This window comes from Somniosus microcephalus, chromosome 2, assembly GCF_052327205.1.
Source record: "Somniosus microcephalus isolate GS21.2 chromosome 2, FLI_Smic_1.0, whole genome shotgun sequence".
Classification (NCBI taxonomy): Eukaryota; Metazoa; Chordata; class Chondrichthyes; order Squaliformes; family Somniosidae; genus Somniosus; species Somniosus microcephalus.
Genome location: NC_140988.1, coordinates 43,279,278 through 43,297,612, shown reverse-complemented (window position 1 = coordinate 43,297,612; position 18,335 = coordinate 43,279,278). Strand labels below are relative to the sequence as shown.

The window sequence follows — 18,335 nt, the reverse complement described above, 5'->3', positions numbered from 1 at the left end:
CGCACCGTCACATGACTCATGCTTACCATACACCAGCTCAGATACTCGCACTTCACAAGTGAGCAAGAGCAGAAGGCTCCGAAACCCTGAGGTCATTGGCCAAGAGCATCTCAGCAGTCAGAGCAGGGATCTGATCAGTCTGCCTCTACCTCTGCTCAAGCCACGGGGGTTGCACCATGTAGGAGTGGTAGGAACAGGACGAGTAAAGCTTTGTAGTTCCACAAGGGTGTATAAGAAAATGTTATGTTGTGAAGTTTCTGTTCCTTAGTAGAATCGCATAAATTTTATTATTTTGCACCACTTTCTCATCTTGCCCATTCTTGGTTGCTGGGTAGCAATTCATCTTAACTTGTTTGATGATGAACGGGAAGACATGAATTGACGGGGACCAATGGGGGGATGTGTAAGGGGTGGTTGGTTGTTTGCACGACTGCTTTGCGTCATGGCATTGGGGGCACGGCGGGAAGAGCAGCCACTGCATGTGCTTCTAACATCAGTCCACTAGTGCAAACTAAGTGAAACTTACATTAATAAGGGCATCCCTGGCAGCAATGTGAGCAGCAGGCCATCATCGCCTTCCTTCTCGTCTTCCTCCACAGAATCGTCTGCAGATGATGTGCACTCTGTGCCTTGTTCCTCCTGCAGGTCCAAACCACGCTGCTGCGCAATGTTGTGCAGAGCACAGCACACCATGACAATTCTGGTGCGTACTGAAGGGCGCCTCCAGCTCTGTCTAGGCACCTGAAGTGCATCTTCAGCATGCCAATGGTTTGTTTGATCACACATCTGGTGGTCATATGGCATTCATTATAGCACTGTTGGGCTTCATTGGTCAGGTTTCTGACAGGTGTCAACCACCAAGTTTGAAGTGGGTATCCCCCGAGTCCTAGCAGCCAACCTTTAAGTCTGCTTGCAGTTCCAAAGATGTCAGAAAGCTTGGATAAAAGCACCAAAGCTGCTCTACAGGAATCTTGTGCATAGCTGCAGTAATATCTTTTTGTGCTTGCACACCAGCTGTATGTGGAAACCCTTGCGGTGCATGAATACACCTGGTTGGTCTGGGGGTGCGCGAGGACGCCCTGCACCTGTGGGAAGCCAGCCAGAGATGCAAACTCGAGCGCCCGAAGGTGATGGCATCATTGAAGGTGATGTTCAATTAATTGCCGGCCCCGGCAAACAACCCATTAGTCTTATTTGTGAGCCACTGACTGGGAGAGCCCTGGAAACATCCTGAGGCAAAAATGTTGAGGGTAGAGGTCACTTTGACAGCCACATGGGTGCATGTCTTCTTCTCAGAGGCTGCAGATGTCTGCCACCACCTGACACGACAACCTGGGCCTCCTGAAGCACTGCTGTTCCGACAAATCAAACTCAGCCTCTGCCTGCACACCCTGTGTTGCGGGTAGTGCCTCTTGCGAGCTGCACCCCTCTGCTGCTCCCCTCTCGGATATCCAGCTGCAGGTCTCTCAACAGCAAGCTGCTGCTTCTGGTGTTGATGCTGGTCATACTGCTCCTCACCTGAGGTCCAATCTAAGGCAGCCAAGGCGCCATCCATCCTGATGGGATTGAGAAAACCTCTAAAGTGTAGAAAGTAAACTCTCAGTAAAAGTACGATAAAAAAACCCTTTCCCCAATAGTAGGTAAGAAGGCAGCTGTAAGTACGGAGTAATTATTGCAGTATTTCCATGAGTTTTATTCAGCCCCTCAACTGCTGTTGTGTTCTTGCCTAGCTTTCAATCGTGAGTTTAGGAAGCCAGGGAATCCAATGGATGAGACGTTAAATTTAAAACTGTATTGAAATATTGCTCCAATTAAGTAATTACCATGTTAATAGGCAGCCCGCTTTTCCCGAGCGCAACCAGCCTAACGTGGTAAAGTTAAACGCGGAAGTAGGCGGGTTGGAGCCAGCTTCCTGATGCGCTCAGATTTCTGCTGGTTTTTAACCGCCTCCACCCGCACCCAAACCAATCAATGTGCTCCTCCAGGTTAAATTTCTCCGACCGCCTTGAATCTGCTACGTCAATCTTTTTTTGGCTGCATTTGCTGACCATGACATATTGCCTGGGGAAGAACTGTATTGACAATGCAGTGGATGGTGTAATTGGACACCACTCACCCAGCACTCTGCCTGTAATGTGCAATTTGATCTAGTCAATGGCAGTCAGGCTGTAGACATGCAGTCCTGCATTGAAGCTCTTTACATTCCCGAGTTCAAAAAATGCAAGTACTGACACCCCCGAGTTCAGACACTGCACAGTGCTCAGACTCCCGAGTTCAGACAATGCACAGCAATAACACTCCCCAGTTCACACAATGCAGAGCACTAACACTCCCCAGTTCAGACAATGCACAGCACCAACACTCCCCAGTTCAGACAATGCAGAGCACTAACACTCCCCAGTTCAGGCAATGGACAGCACTAACACTCCCCAGATCAGACAACGCACAGCACTAACACTACCCAGTTCAGACAACACACAGCATGAACACTCCCCAGTTCAGACAATGCACAGCACTAACACTCCCCAGTTCAGACAATGGACAGAACGAACACTCCCCAGTTCAGACAATGCACAGCACTAACACTCCCCAGTTCAGACAATGGACAGCACTAACACTCCCCAGTTCAGACAATGCAGAGCACTAACACTCCCCAGTTCAGACAATGGACAGCACTAACACTCCCCAGTTCAGACAATGCAGAGCACTAACACTCCCCAGTTCAGACAATGCACAGCACTAACACTCCCCAGTTCAGACAATGGACAGCACTAACACTCCCCAGTTCAGACAATGCAGAGCACTAACACTCCCCAGTTCAGACAATGCACAGCACTAACACTCCCCAGTTCAGGCAAGGGACAGCACTAACACTCCCCAGTTCAGACAATGCAGAGCACTAACACTCCCCAGATCAGACAACGCAGAGCACTAACACACACAGTTCAGACAATGCACAGCACTAACACTCCCCAGATCAGACAACGCAGAGCACTAACACTCCCCAGTTCAGACAACACACATCACTAACACTCCCCAGTTCAGACAATGCACAGCACGAACACTCCCCAGTTCAGGCAAGGGACAGCACTAACACTCCCCAGTTCAGGCAACGCACAGCACTAACACTCCCCAGTTCAGACAATCGACAGCACTAACACTCCCCAGTTCAGACAATGGACAGCACTAACACTCCCCAGTTCAGACAATGCACAGCACTAACACTCCCCAGTTCAGACAACGCACAGCACGAACACTCCCCAGTTTAGACAATGCACAGCACTAACACTCCCCAGTTCAGACAATGGACAGCAGTAACACTCCCCAGTTCAGGCAATGGACAGCACTAACACTCCCCAGTTCAGGCAAAGCACAGTACTAGCACTCCCCAGTTCAGGCAATGGACAGCACTAACACTCCCCAGTTCAGACAATGCACAGCACTAACACTCCCCAGTTCAGACAAGGGACAGCACTAACACTCCCCAGTTCAGAAAACGCAGAGCACTAACACTCCCCAGTTCAGACAATGCAGAGCACTAACGTTCCCCAGTTGAGACAATGCACAGCAGTAATAACTCCCCAGTTCAGGCAATGCACAGCAGTAACACTCCCCAGTTCAGGCATTGGACAGCACTAACACTCCCCAGTTCAGACAACGCACAGCACGAACACTCCCCAGTTCAGACAACGCAGAGCACTAACACTCCCCAGTTCAGACAACACACAGCACTAACACACCCAGTTCAGACAATGCACAGCACTAACACTCGCCAGTTCAGACAACACACAGCACTAACACTCCCCAGTTCAGACAATGCAGAGCACTAACACTCCCCAGTTCAGACAATCAACAGCACTAACACTCCCCAGTTCAGACAATGGACAGCACTAACACTCCCCAGTTCAGACAATGCACGGCACTAATACTCCCCAGTTCAGACAACACACAGCACTAACACTCCCCAGTTCAGACAATGAACGGCACTAACACTCCCCAGTTCAGGCAATCCACAGCACTAACACTCCCCAGTTCAGACAATGCACAGCACTAACACTCCCCAGTTCAGGCATTGGACAGCACTAACACTCCCCAGTTCAGACAACGCACAGCACGAACACTCCCCAGTTCAGACAACGCAGAGCACGAACACTCCCCAGTTCAGACAACACACAGCACTAACACACCCAGTTCAGACAATGCACAGCATGAACACTCGCCAGTTCAGACAACGCAGAGCACTAACACTCCCCAGATCAGACAAGGGACAGCAATAACACTCCCCAGTTCAGACAATGCAGAGCACTAACACTCCCCAGTTCAGACAATGGACAGCACTAACACTCCCCAGTTCAGGCAATGCACAGCACTAACACTCCCCAGTTCAGACAAGGGACAGCACTAACACTCCCCAGTTCAGACAACGCAGAGTACTAACACTCCCGAGTTCAGACAATGCAGAGCACCAACACTCCCCAGTTCAGAAAATGGACAGCACTAGCACTCCCCAGTTTAGACAATGGACAGCACTAACACTCCCCTGTTTAGACAATGCACAGCACTAACACTCCCCAGTTCAGACAAGGGACAGCACTAACACTCCCCAGTTCAGAAAACGCAGAGCACTAACATTCCCCAGTTCAGACAATACACAGCAGTAATAACTCCCCAGTTCAGACAATGCACAGCACTAACACTCCCCAGTTCAGACAATGGACAGCAGTAACACTCCCCAGTTCAGGCAATGGACAGCACTAACACTCCCCAGTTCAGACAACGCACAGTACTAACACTCCCCAGTTCAGACAATGCACAGCACTAACACTCCCCAGTTCAGACAATGCACAGCACTAACACTCCCCAGTTCAGACAATGCACAGCACCAACACTCCCCAGTTCAGACAATGCAGAGTACTAACACTCCCCAGTTCAGACAATGCAGAGCACTAACACTCCCCAGTTCGGACAATGGACAGCACTAACACACACAGTTCAGACAATGCACAGCACCAACACTCCCCAGTTCAGACAACACACAGCACTAACACACCCAGTTCAGACAATGCACAGCACTAACACTCGCCAGTTCAGACAACGCAGAGCACTAACACTCCCCAGTTCAGACAATGCACAGCACTAACACTCCCCAGTTCAGACAACGCACACCACTAACACTCCCCTGTTCAAACAACACACAGCACTAACACTCCCCAGTGCAGGCAACACACAGCACTAACACTCCCCAGTTCAGACAATGCACAGCACGAACACTCCCCAGTTCAGACAATGCACAGCACTAACACTCCCCAGTTCAGGCAATGGACAGCACTAACACTCCCCAGTTCAGACAATGCAGAGCACTAACATTCCCCAGTTCAGACAATGCATAGCAGTAATAACTCCCCAGTTCAGACAATGCACAGCACTAACACTCCCCAGTTCAGACAACACACAGCACTAACACACCCAGTGCAGACAATGCACAGCACTAACACTCCCCAGTTCAGACAATGGACAGCACTAACACTCCCCAGTTCAGACAATGCACAGCACTAACACCCCCAGTTCAGACAACGGACAGCACTAACACTCCCCAGTTCAGGCAACGCACAGCACTAACAATCCCCATTTCAGACAATGCAGAGCACTAACGTTCCCCAGTTCAAACAATGCACAGCAGTAATAACTCCCCAGTCAAGACAATGCACAGCACTAACACTCCCCAGTTCAGACAACGCACAGCACGAACACTCCCCAGTTTAGACAATGCACAGCACTAACACTCCCCAGTTCAGACAATGGACAGCAGTAACACTCCCCAGTTCAGGCAATGGACAGCACTAACACTCCCCAGTTCAGGCAAAGCACAGTACTAACACTCCCCAGTTCAGGCAATGGACAGCACTAACACTCCCCAGTTCAGACAATGCACAGCACTAACACTCCCCAGTTCAGACAAGGGACAGCACTAACACTCCCCAGTTCAGAAAACGCAGAGCACTAACACTCCCCAGTTCAGACAATGCAGAGCACTAACGTTCCCCAGTTGAGACAATGCACAGCAGTAATAACTCCCCAGTTCAGGCAATGCACAGCACTAACACTCCCCAGTTCAGACAATGCACAGCACTAACACTCCCCAGTTCGGACAATGGACAGCAGTAACACTCCCCAGTTCAGGCATTGGACAGCACTAACACTCCCCAGTTCAGACAACGCACAGCACGAACACTCCCCAGTTCAGACAACGCAGAGCACTAACACTCCCCAGTTCAGACAACACACAGCACTAACACACCCAGTTCAGACAATGCACAGCACTAACACTCGCCAGTTCAGACAACACACAGCACTAACACTCCCCAGTTCAGACAACGCAGAGCACTAACACTCCCCAGTTCAGACAACGCACACCACTAACACTCCCCTGTTCAAACAACACACAGCACTAACACTCCCCAGTGCAGACAACACACAGCACTAACATTCCCCAGTTCAGACAACGCACAGCACGAACACTCCCCAGTTCAGACATCGCAGAGCACTAACACTCCCCAGTTCAGACAACGCAGAGCACGAACACACACAGTTCAGACAATGCACAGCACTAACACTCCCCAGTTCAGACAACACACAGCACTAACACACCCAGTTCAGACAATGCACAGCACTAACACTCCCCAGTTCAGACAACGCACACCACTAACACTCCCTTGTTCAAACAACACACAGCACGAACACTCCCCAGTTCAGACAATGGACAGCACTAACACTCCCCAGTTCAGGCAATGCACAGCACTAACACTCCCCAGTTCAGACAAGGGACAGCACTAACACTCCCCAGTTCAGACAACGCAGAGTACTAACACTCCCCAGTTCAGACAATGCAGGGCACTAACACTCCCCAGTTCAGAAAATGGACAGCACTAACACTCCCCAGTTTAGACAATGGACAGCACTAACACTCCCCTGTTTAGACAATGCACAGCACTAACACTCCCCAGTTCAGACAAGGGACAGCACTAACACTCCCCAGTTCAGACAACGCAGAGCACTAACACTCCCCAGTTCAGACAATGCAGAGTACTAACATTCCCCAGTTCAGACAATACACAGCAGTAATAACTCCCCAGTTCAGACAATGCACAGCACTAACACTCCCCAGTTCAGACAATGGACAGCAGTAACACTCCCCAGTTCAGGCAATGGACAGCACTAACACTCCCCAGTTCAGACAACGCACAGTACTAACACTCCCCAGTTCAGACAATGCACAGCACTAACACTCCCCAGTTCAGACAATGCACAGCACTAACACTCCCCAGTTCAGACAATGCACAGCACCAACACTCCCCAGTTCAGACAATGCAGAGTACTAACACTCCCCAGTTCAGACAATGCAGAGCACTAACACTCCCCAGTTCAGACAATGCACAGCACTAACACACACAGTTCAGACAATGCACAGCACTAACACTCCCCAGTTCAGACAACACACAGCACTAACACACCGAGTTCAGACAATGCACAGCGCTAACACTCCCCAGTTCAGACAACGCACAGCACTAACACACCCAGTTCAGACAATGCACAGCACTAACACTCGCCAGTTCAGACAACGCAGAGCACTAACACTCCCCAGTTCAGACAACGCAGAGCACTAACACTCCCCAGTTCAGACAATGCACAGCACTAACACTCCCCAGTTCAGACAACGCACACCACTAACACTCCCCTGTTCAAACAACACACAGCACTAACACTCCCCAGTGCAGGCAACACACAGCACTAACACTCCCCAGTTCAGACAATGCACAGCACGAACACTCCCCAGTTCAGACAATGCACAGCACTAACACTCCCCAGTTCAGGCAAGGGACAGCACTAACACTCCCCAGTTCAGACAATGCACAGCACTAACACTCCCCAGTTCAGACAATGCAGAGCACTAACACTCCCCAGTTCAGACAATGCAGAGCACTAACACTCCCCAGTTCAGACAATGGACAGCACTACCACTCCCCAGTTCAGGCAATGGACAGCACTAACACTCCCCAGTTCAGACAATGCAGAGCACTAACATTCCCCAGTTCAGACAATGCACAGCAGTAATAACTCCCCAGTTCAGACAATGCACAGCACTAACACTCCCCAGTTCAGACAACACACAGCACTAACACACCCAGTGCAGACAATGCACAGCACTAACACTCCCCAGTTCAGACAATGGACAGCACTAACAGTCCCCAGTTCAGACAATGCACAGCACTAACACCCCCAGTTCAGACAACGGACAGCACTAACACTCCCCAGTTCAGGCAACGCACAGCACTAACAATCCCCAGTTCAGACAATGCAGAGCACTAACGTTCCCCAGTTCAGACAATGCACAGCAGTAATAACTCCCCAGTTCAGACAATGCACAGCACTAACACTCCCCAGTTCAGGCAATGGACAGCACTAACACTCCCCAATTCAGACAATGCACAGCACTAACACTCCCCTGTTCAGACAACGCAGAGCACTAACACTCCCCAGTTCAGCCAATGGACAGCACTAACACCCCCCAGTTCAGACAACACAGAGCACTAACACGTCCCAATTCAAACAATGCAGAGCACTAACACTCCCCAGTTAATGCAGCACACAGCATTAACACTCCCCAGTTCGGACAACACACAGCACTAACACTCCCCAGTTCAGACAAGGCAGAGCACGAACACTCCCCAATTCAGACAACGCACAGCACTAACACTCCCCAATTCAGACAAGGCACAGCACTAACACTCCCCAGTTCAGACAACACACAGCACTAACACTCCCCAGTTCAGGCAATGCACAGCACTAACACTCCCCAGTTCAGACAATGCACAGCACTAACACTCCCCAGTTCAGACAAGGCAGAGCACGAACACTCCCCAATTCAGACAACGCACAGCACTAACACTCCCCAATTCAGACAAGGCACAGCACTAACACTCCCCAGTTCAGACAACGCACAGCACTAACACTCCCCAGTTCAGACAACGCACAGCACGAACACTCCCCAGTTCAGGCAACGCACACCACTAACACTCCCCAGTTCAGACAACGCACAGCACTAACACTCCCCAGTTCAGACAATGGACAGCACTAACACTCCCCAGTTCAGACAATGGACAGCACTAACACTCCCCAGTTCAGACAATGCACAGCACTAACACCCCCAGTTCAGACAATGGACAGCACTAACACTCCCCAGTTCAGACAGCACATAGCACTAACACTCCCCAGTTCAGACAATGCACAGCACCAACACTCCCCAGTTCAGACAATGCAGAGCACCAACACTCCCCAGTTCAGACAATGCACACCACTAACACTCCCCAGTTCAGACAATGCAGAGCACCAACACTCCCCAGTTCAGGCAATCGATAGCACTAACACTCCCCAGTTCAGGCAACGCACAGCACTAACACTCCCCAGTTCAGACAACGTACAGCACTAACACTCCCCAGTTCAGCCAACACACAGCACTAACACTCCCCAGTTCAGACAACGCACAGCACTAACACTCCCCAGTTCAGACAATGCAGAGCACCAACACTCCCCAGTTCAGACAATCGATAGCACTAACACTCCCCAGTTCAGACAATGCACAGCACGAACACTCCCCAGTTCAGACAATCGACAGCACTAACACTCCCCAGTTCAGACAATGCACAGCACTAACACTCCCCAGTTCAGACAATGGACAGCACTAACACTCCCCAGTTCAGACAATGCACAGCACGAACACTCCCCAGTTCAGACAACGCACAGCACTAACACTCCCCAGTTCAGACAATGCACAGCACTAACACTCCCCAGTTCATTCAGTGGACAGCACTAACACTCCCCAGTTCAGACAATGCACAGCACCAACACTCCCCAGTTCAGACAATGCACAGCACTAACACTCCCCAGTTTAGACAATGGACAGCACTAACACTCCCCAGTTCAGACAATGGACAGCACTAACACTCCCCAGTTCAGACAATGCACAGCACTAACACTCCCCAGTTCAGGCAATGCACAGCACTAACACTCCCCAGTTCAGACAACACACAGCACTAACACTCCCCAGTTCAGACAACACACAGCACTAACACTCCCCAGTTCAGACAATCGACAGCACTAACACTCCCCAGTTCAGACAATGCACAGCACTAACACTCCCCAGTTCAGACAATCGACAGCACTAACATGCCCCAGTTCAGACAATGGACAGCACTAACACTCCCCAGTTCAGACAACGCACAGCATTAACACTCCCCAGTTCAGACAACACACAGCACTAACACTCCCCTTTTCAGACAATGCACAGCACTGACACTCCCCAGTTCAGGCAATGCAGAGCACTAAAACTCCCCAGTTCAGACAATGGACAGCACTAACACTCCCCAGTTCAGCCAACGCACAGCACTAACACTCCCCAGTTCAGACAACGCACAGCACTAACACTCCCCAGTTCAGACAACGCACAGCACTAACACTCCCCAGTTCAGGCAACGCACAGCACTAACACTCCCCAGTTCAGACAACGTACAGCACTAACACTCCCCAGTTCAGCCAACACACAGCACTAACACTCCCCAGTTCAGACAACGCACAGCACTAACACTCCCCAGTTCAGACAATGCAGAGCACCAACACTCCCCAGTTCAGACAATCGATAGCACTAACACTCCCCAGTTCAGACAATGCACAGCACGAACACTCCCCAGTTCAGACAATCGACAGCACTAACACTCCCCAGTTCAGACAATGCACAGCACTAACACTCCCCAGTTCAGACAATGGACAGCACTAACACTCCCCAGTTCAGACAATGCACAGCACGAACACTCCCCAGTTCAGACAACGCACAGCACTAACACTCCCCAGTTCAGACAATGCACAGCACTAACACTCCCCAGTTCATTCAGTGGACAGCACTAACACTCCCCAGTTCAGACAATGCACAGCACCAACACTCCCCAGTTCAGACAATGCACAGCACTAACACTCCCCAGTTTAGACAATGGACAGCACTAACACTCCCCAGTTCAGACAATGGACAGCACTAACACTCCCCAGTTCAGACAATGCACAGCACTAACACTCCCCAGTTCAGGCAATGCACAGCACTAACACTCCCCAGTTCAGACAACACACAGCACTAACACTCCCCAGTTCAGACAATCGACAGCACTAACACTCCCCAGTTCAGACAATGCACAGCACTAACACTCCCCAGTTCAGACAATCGACAGCACTAACATGCCCCAGTTCAGACAATGGACAGCACTAACACTCCCCAGTTCAGACAATGGACAGCATTAACACGCCCCAGTTCAGACAATGCACAGCACTAATACTCCCCAGTTCAGACAACGCACAGCATTAACACTCCCCAGTTCAGACAACACACAGCACTAACACTCCCCAGTTCAGACAATGCACAGCACTAACACTCCCCTTTTCAGACAATGCACAGCACTGACACTCCCCAGTTCAGGCAATGCAGAGCACTAAAACTCCCCAGTTCAGACAATGGACAGCACTAACACTCCCCAGTTCAGCCAACGCACAGCACTAACACTCCCCAGTTCAGACAACGCACAGCACTAACACTCCCCAGTTCAGACAACGCACAGCTCTAACGCTCCCCAGTTCAGACAATGGACAGCACTAACACTCCCCAGTTCAGACAACGCACAGCACTAACACTCCCCAGTTCAGCCAACGCACAGCACTAACACTCCCCAGTTCCGGCAACGCACAGCACTAACACTCCCCAGTTCAGACAATGCAGAGCACTAACACTCCCCAGTTCAGACAGTGGACAGCACTATCACTCCCCAGTTCAGACAATGCAGAGCACTAACACTCCCCAGTTCAGATAAGACATGGCACTAACACTCCCCAGTTCATTCAGTGGACAGCACTAACACTCCCCAGTTCAGACAATGCACAGCACTAACACTTCCCAGTTCAGACAATGGACAGCACTAACACTCCCCAGTTCAGACAATGCACAGCACTAACACTCCCCAGTTCAGGCAATGCACAGCACTAACACTCCCCAGTTCAGACAACACACAGCACTAACACTCCCCAGTTCAGACAACACACAGCACTAACACTCCCCAGTTCAGACAATCGACAGCACTAACACTCCCCAGTTCAGACAATGCACAGCACTAACACTCCCCAGTTCAGACAATCGACAGCACTAACATGCCCCAGTTCAGACAATGGACAGCACTAACACTCCCCAGTTCAGACAATGGACAGCATTAACACGCCCCAGTTCAGACAATGCACAACACTAATACTCGCCAGTTCAGACAATGGACAGCACTAACACTCCCCAGTTCAGACAACACACAGCACTAACACTCCCCAGTTCAGACAATGCACAGCACTAACACTCCCCTTTTCAGACAATGCACAGCACTGACACTCCCCAGTTCAGGCAATGCAGAGCACTAAAACTCCCCAGTTCAGACAATGGACAGCACTAACACTCCCCAGTTCAGACAATGCAGAGCACTAACACTCCCCAGTTCAGACAGTGGACAGCACTAACACTCCCCAGTTCAGACAATGGACAGCACTAACACTCCCCAGTTCAGACAATGCAGAGCACTAACACTCCCCAGTTCAGACAGTGGACAGCACTATCACTCCCCAGTTCAGACAATGCAGAGCACTAACACTCCCCAGTTCAGATAAGACATGGCACTAACACTCCCCAGTTCAGGCAATGCACACCACTAACACGCCTCACTATCCACAGTGTTTTTATAAAGATTGCGTTTGTCTCTTCAGCTCCCCCTATTTTTGAGATCATAACAGCAAAGACAGGAAAAGCCACTGAGCCCATTTTACCTCATCCTTCTAGAAAAATCTATAGATACAAGATCAAATATAAGAGATTTAGGACATAGAGCAGGAGAAACTTTTTGTTTTACACAGGAGGTTGTGTGGCTGTTGTACAGGAAACTTTCGATTTACCTGCACCTAAATAACCGGAAATCTCGGTTAACCGGCAAAATTCAGGAGTAGGTTCAGGTAAGTTTTATTACTTGCCTTCCTCGATCTGTTGCTGTGCAAGGGTGTGGCTGCAGCTGTTGCTAAGCTACAGAGTCACTTGGAACTTGTGGCCATTGTTCTGAACCTGTTGCTAAGCAACAGGGTTTGTTGCTTTATACGGAGCTCTCAGCTCTTGTATCTTTTACTATAGCTTTCGGTTATCCGGAATTTTTGATGAACCGGCAGCACGCCAGTGCCGGATAAAAAAAAGTTTCCTGTATGTACTACTGCAGTTAGCGATTGAAGCAGGGAACGTGTCAACATTTAAGAACAGGTTAGATAGGTGGTTGAACAAAAAGGGAATACAGGAAACTTTGGTTTATCTGGAGGTTAACTGTCTGGAATGATCGATCCACCGGCAAAATTCAGGAGTCGGTTCAGTAAGTTTTTTTTCTTTTCGTTGCTTTTTTTTCACTAGTCAGGCTCTGCAAGGTCTAGCTAAAGCTGTTGCTTAGCTACAGAGACACTTGCAAACTACGGCCGACTGTTTAGAAGCTGTTGCAATAGGGTTTGTTGCTAGATACGGAGCTCAAAAGCTTCCGTATGTTTTAACATTAGCGCTGGAATGTCCAGCAGTTTTGATGGGACGGCAACAGCTCGGTCCCGTCGGTGCCGGATATCACAAAGTTTCCTGTAAAGGGATATGGGAATAAGGCAGGCACATGTGAATAAGATGGCCACTCATGTGGAAGATAAACACTAATTGGGCTAGTTGGGCAGAACAGCCTGCTTCAAGAACATAAGAAATAGGAGCAGGAGTAGGCCATTCGGCCCCTCGAGCCTGCTCCGCCATTCAATAAGATCATGGCTGATCTTCTACCTCATCTCCACTTTCCTGCACTATCCACATATCCCTTGATTCCCTTAATATTCAAAAATCTATCGATCTCTGTCTTGAATATACTCAACAACCGAGCCGTCACAGCCCTCTGAGGTAGAGAATTCCAAAGATTCACCATCCTCTGAGTGAAGAAATTTCACCTCATCTCAGTCCTAAATGGCCCACCCATTATTCTGAGACTGTGACCCCTGGTTCTAGACTCCCCAGCCAGGGGAAACATCCTCACTGCAACTACCCTGTCAAGCCCTGTAAGAATTTTGTATGTTTCAATGAGATCACCTCTCATTCTTCTAATCTCTAGAGAATATCGGCCTAGTCTACTCAATCTCTCCTCATAGGACAATCCCCCCATCCCAGGAACCAGTCTGGTGAACCTTCGTTGCACTCCCTCTATGGCAAGTATATCCTTCCTTAGGTAAGGAGACCAAAACTGTACACAGTACTCCAGGTGTGGTCTCACCAGGTCCCTACATAACTGCAGTAAGACATCTGGGGGAAAAACTGAATCGCGACCCCTTTGGGGCGCTAACTTCGTGGGGGCGCTACTTTTATCACCCCAAAAAAATGAGCGCCCCCGTGGCCGAAATTCATCAGTAGCGCTCCAACAGGGAAGCGGGGCTCTACTGGAAGCACCCCACCTCCCTCTTGTGGCGCTGCGAGGGAATATGGCAGCACATCGCGCTGCAGTACGACAGGCCTTCCTCCACGTCTTAAAGGGGTGGGGCCTTGCGCAGCGCGACCCGGGGCCCAGCTAGGCCACCAGGGATCGGAATGCCGGCAAAAGAGCCCGGCACTCAAGAGAGGTGCCAGGCTCACACAGCGCAGCCAACACTCTGCGGGGGGACTGATCAGAAGGCCGGGGACAACAATGGGGGCAGGTGCAGGCAGGCAGCCAGCAACAAAAATGGCCGCCCGTCACCTCGTCTTTAATTAGCGCTGCCCCGGCTGCAGGTAGGCCCCCCTGACCCCGTCGGTCCGGCGGCAAGTCAGGGGGCGCTACCGAAGATCACAGCCTGGGTGCGAGCGGGGAGCTGCGCACACCAATGACGTCATCATCACAGGGCGCTAACAGTTACCGCTGCCGCTAACCTCCCGCTGAATTTCACGGGAGGCGTTGACGGTGCCACGCCCGGGCACTAGTTGCTTTGCGCCCCGTTAGCGCCCTCTTAGGGCGCTAACGGGGCGCAATGTAAGCAAATTTTTAGGCCCTTTACTCTTATACTCAAATCCTCTTGTAATAAAGGCCAACATACCATTTGCTTTCCTTATTGCTTGCTGTACCTGCATGTTAACTTTCAGTGATTCGTATACAAGAACACCCAGGTCCCTCTGAACACCAACATTTCCCAATCTCTCACCATTTAAAAAACACTCTGCTTTTCTATTTTTCCTACAAAAGTGGATAACTTGACATTTCTCCACATTATATTCCATTTGCCATGTTCTTGCCCACTCACTTAGCCTGTCTATATCCCCTTGAAGCTTCCTTGCATCCTCCTCACAACTTATATTCCCACCCAGCTTTGTATCATCAGCAAACTTGGATATATTACATTTGGTCCCCTCATCCAAATCATTGATGTAGATTGTGAATAGCTGAGGACCAAGCACTGATCCTTGCGGTACCCCACTAGTAACAGCCTGCTAACCCGAAAATGACCCATTTATTCCTACTCTCTGTTTTCTGTCCGTTAACCAATCCTCAATCCATGCTAGTATATTACCCCCAATCCCATGAGCCCTAATTTTGTTTAATAACCTCTTGTGTGGCAGCTTATCAAATGCCGTCTGAAAATCCAAATACACCACATCCACTGGTTCCCCCTTATCTAATCTGTTAGTTACAACCTAAAAAAACTCCAACAGATTTGTCAAACACGATTTCCTTTTCATAAATCCGTGTTGACTCTGCCCAATCCTATTATTATTTTCTAAGTGCCCTGGTACCACGTGTTTAATAATTCTAGCATTTTCCCTACTACTGATGTCAGGCTAACTGGTCTGTAGTACCTCATTTTCTCTCTCCCTTTTTTCTTAAATAGTGGGGCTACGTTTGCTACCTTCCAATCCGTGGGAACCATTCCAGAATCTATGGAATTTTGGAAAATGACAACCAATGCATCCACTATCTCTATAGCCACCTCTTTCAAAACCCTAGGTTGTAGGCCATCAGGTCCAGGGGATTAATCAGCATTCAGTCCCATTAATTTCTCCAGTACTATTTTTTTACTAATACTAATTCTTTCAGTTCCTCTTTCTCGCTAGAGCCTTGGTTCTCCACTATTTCTGGGAAGTTTTTTGCGTCTTCTTCCGTGAAGACAGACACAAAGTATTTGTTTAATGTCTCTGCCATTTCCTTATTCACCATTATAATTTCTCCTGTCTCAGCCTGTAGGAGACCCACATTTACTTTCGCTAATCTTTTTCTTTTTACATACCGATAGAAGCTTTTACAGTCTGTTTTTATGTCTCTCGCTAGTTTACTCTCATTCTATTTCCCTTTCTTTATCAATTGATTGGTCCTCCTTTGCTGAATTCTAAAATCATCCCAATCCTCAGGATTACTACTCTTTTTGGCAACATTATAAGCCTCTTCCTTTGACCTAATACTATTGTTAACTTCTCTTGTTAGCCACGGTTGGACCACTTTTCCTGTGGGGTTTTTGTGCCTTAAAGGAATGTATACTTGTTGTAAATGATGTGTTAATTCTTTAAATGCTAGCCATTGCTTCTCCACCATCATACTTTTTAATGTAGTTTCCCAATCTACCTTAGCCAACTCGCCCCTCATACCTATGTAGTTTACTTTGTTTAGATTTAAGATCCTAGTTTCGGATTTAACTAAATCACTTTCAAACTCAATATAAAATTCTATCATATTATGGTCACTCTTCCCTAAAGGCCCCTTTACTACAAGGTTATTAATTAACCCTTTCTTATTGCACAATACTAGATCTAAAACAGCCTGTTCCCTAGTTGGTTCCTCAACATTCTGATCTAGAAAACTATCTTGCATACATTCCATGAATTCATCCTCCACTCTATTACTGCAAATTTGGTTTTCCCAGTCTGTATGTAGATTAAAGTCCCCCATGATTACTGTATTACCCATGTTACATGCGCCTCTAATTTCCTGATTTATACTCTGCCCTACATTACAACTACTGTTTGGGGGCCTACAAACAACTCCCACCAATGTTTTCCGCCCCTTGCTGTTTCTTAGCTCCACCCAAACTGATCCTACTTCTTGATTTTCAGAGCTAAGATCCTTTCCCTCTACTTATCCCTAAAGACTTATCCCATCCTTTATTATCAGGGCTACCCCTCCTCCTTTTCCATTTTGCCTATCTCTTCTAAAAGTTAAGTATTCTGGAATATTTAGTTCCCAACCTAGGCCACTTTGCAACCATGTCTCCATTATGGCTAGTAGATCAAACTTGTTTATTTCTATCTGCACTATTAATTCATCTATTTTGTTGTGAATGCTGCACGCATTCAGATATAGTGCCTTTAGCTTTGACTTATTTCTATTTTTCCCTGATGTCACCTTAGTCACTGATGCCTTATTACCTTTGTTACTCTCTCTGTCCCTTCCTGACCCACTCTGCTTATTTTTACCCAAAACTCTACTCTGCTCTAGAGCCTTGACATTTCTCTCGCTGCTTCTAAATTTACTCTTTCCTGAAGCCTTTTCGTGTTGTAACTTCTATGTAGATCCCATGTAAAAAAATGTATTGGAAAATGTAATTCCTTTAGGGCAACAGTGCCTATGTAGCCTATTCAGTGATGAATTCGCAGTTTTTAAAATATTTTCAAGGAGGGAGAAGAGAAATTAAAACGGCACAAAAAACTAATTTTCATTTGAATTTTAAAGGACCGACTTTATCAAAATTTTATCAGATGTATCGAATTATAAATATTAAAATATTTACTGAACCAAAAATGACTGAAACTAAATAAGTCAATTGAAATAATATGCCAGCCCCAACATTAGTTGGCTGACCGCCTTCAATCCAAACTCTCAGCATTATATTGATAGAACTCACGCTGCTTCTCAACTTTTTTTAGTAACTAAAGCCATATGTATTGACAATTATGAAAAGTCACCTTTTAGTGCACAGCTTTCCCATTTTGCTTCCATAGAAATGCAAATATGCTACAAGCTGTTCCAGGCATTTATGGAAAACATTATTCAATTGTTGATATCTGGCCCAGAGTAACCTATTTAGGCCAAACTTAATTTTTCTCAGGCTCTTTTAAATATCAAACATTTCAAAATAATTATTCAACATTAAAATCCTTTACCATCAACATTTAATAATATTTCTTGTTTAAATCAATTAATGGTAACATTATTATTATGAGTGTGATGAATAGGGAACTTGATCATATTTTA

General features: G+C 48.1%; 1 protein-coding gene across 1 annotated transcript in view; it reads right to left on the bottom strand.

Annotated features, from left to right (window-relative positions):
• Positions 1-18,335, bottom strand: part of rnf150a (ring finger protein 150a) — a 238,474-nt gene that overhangs the window by 201,317 nt on the left and 18,822 nt on the right. The gene's annotated exons all lie outside the window — the stretch shown is intronic.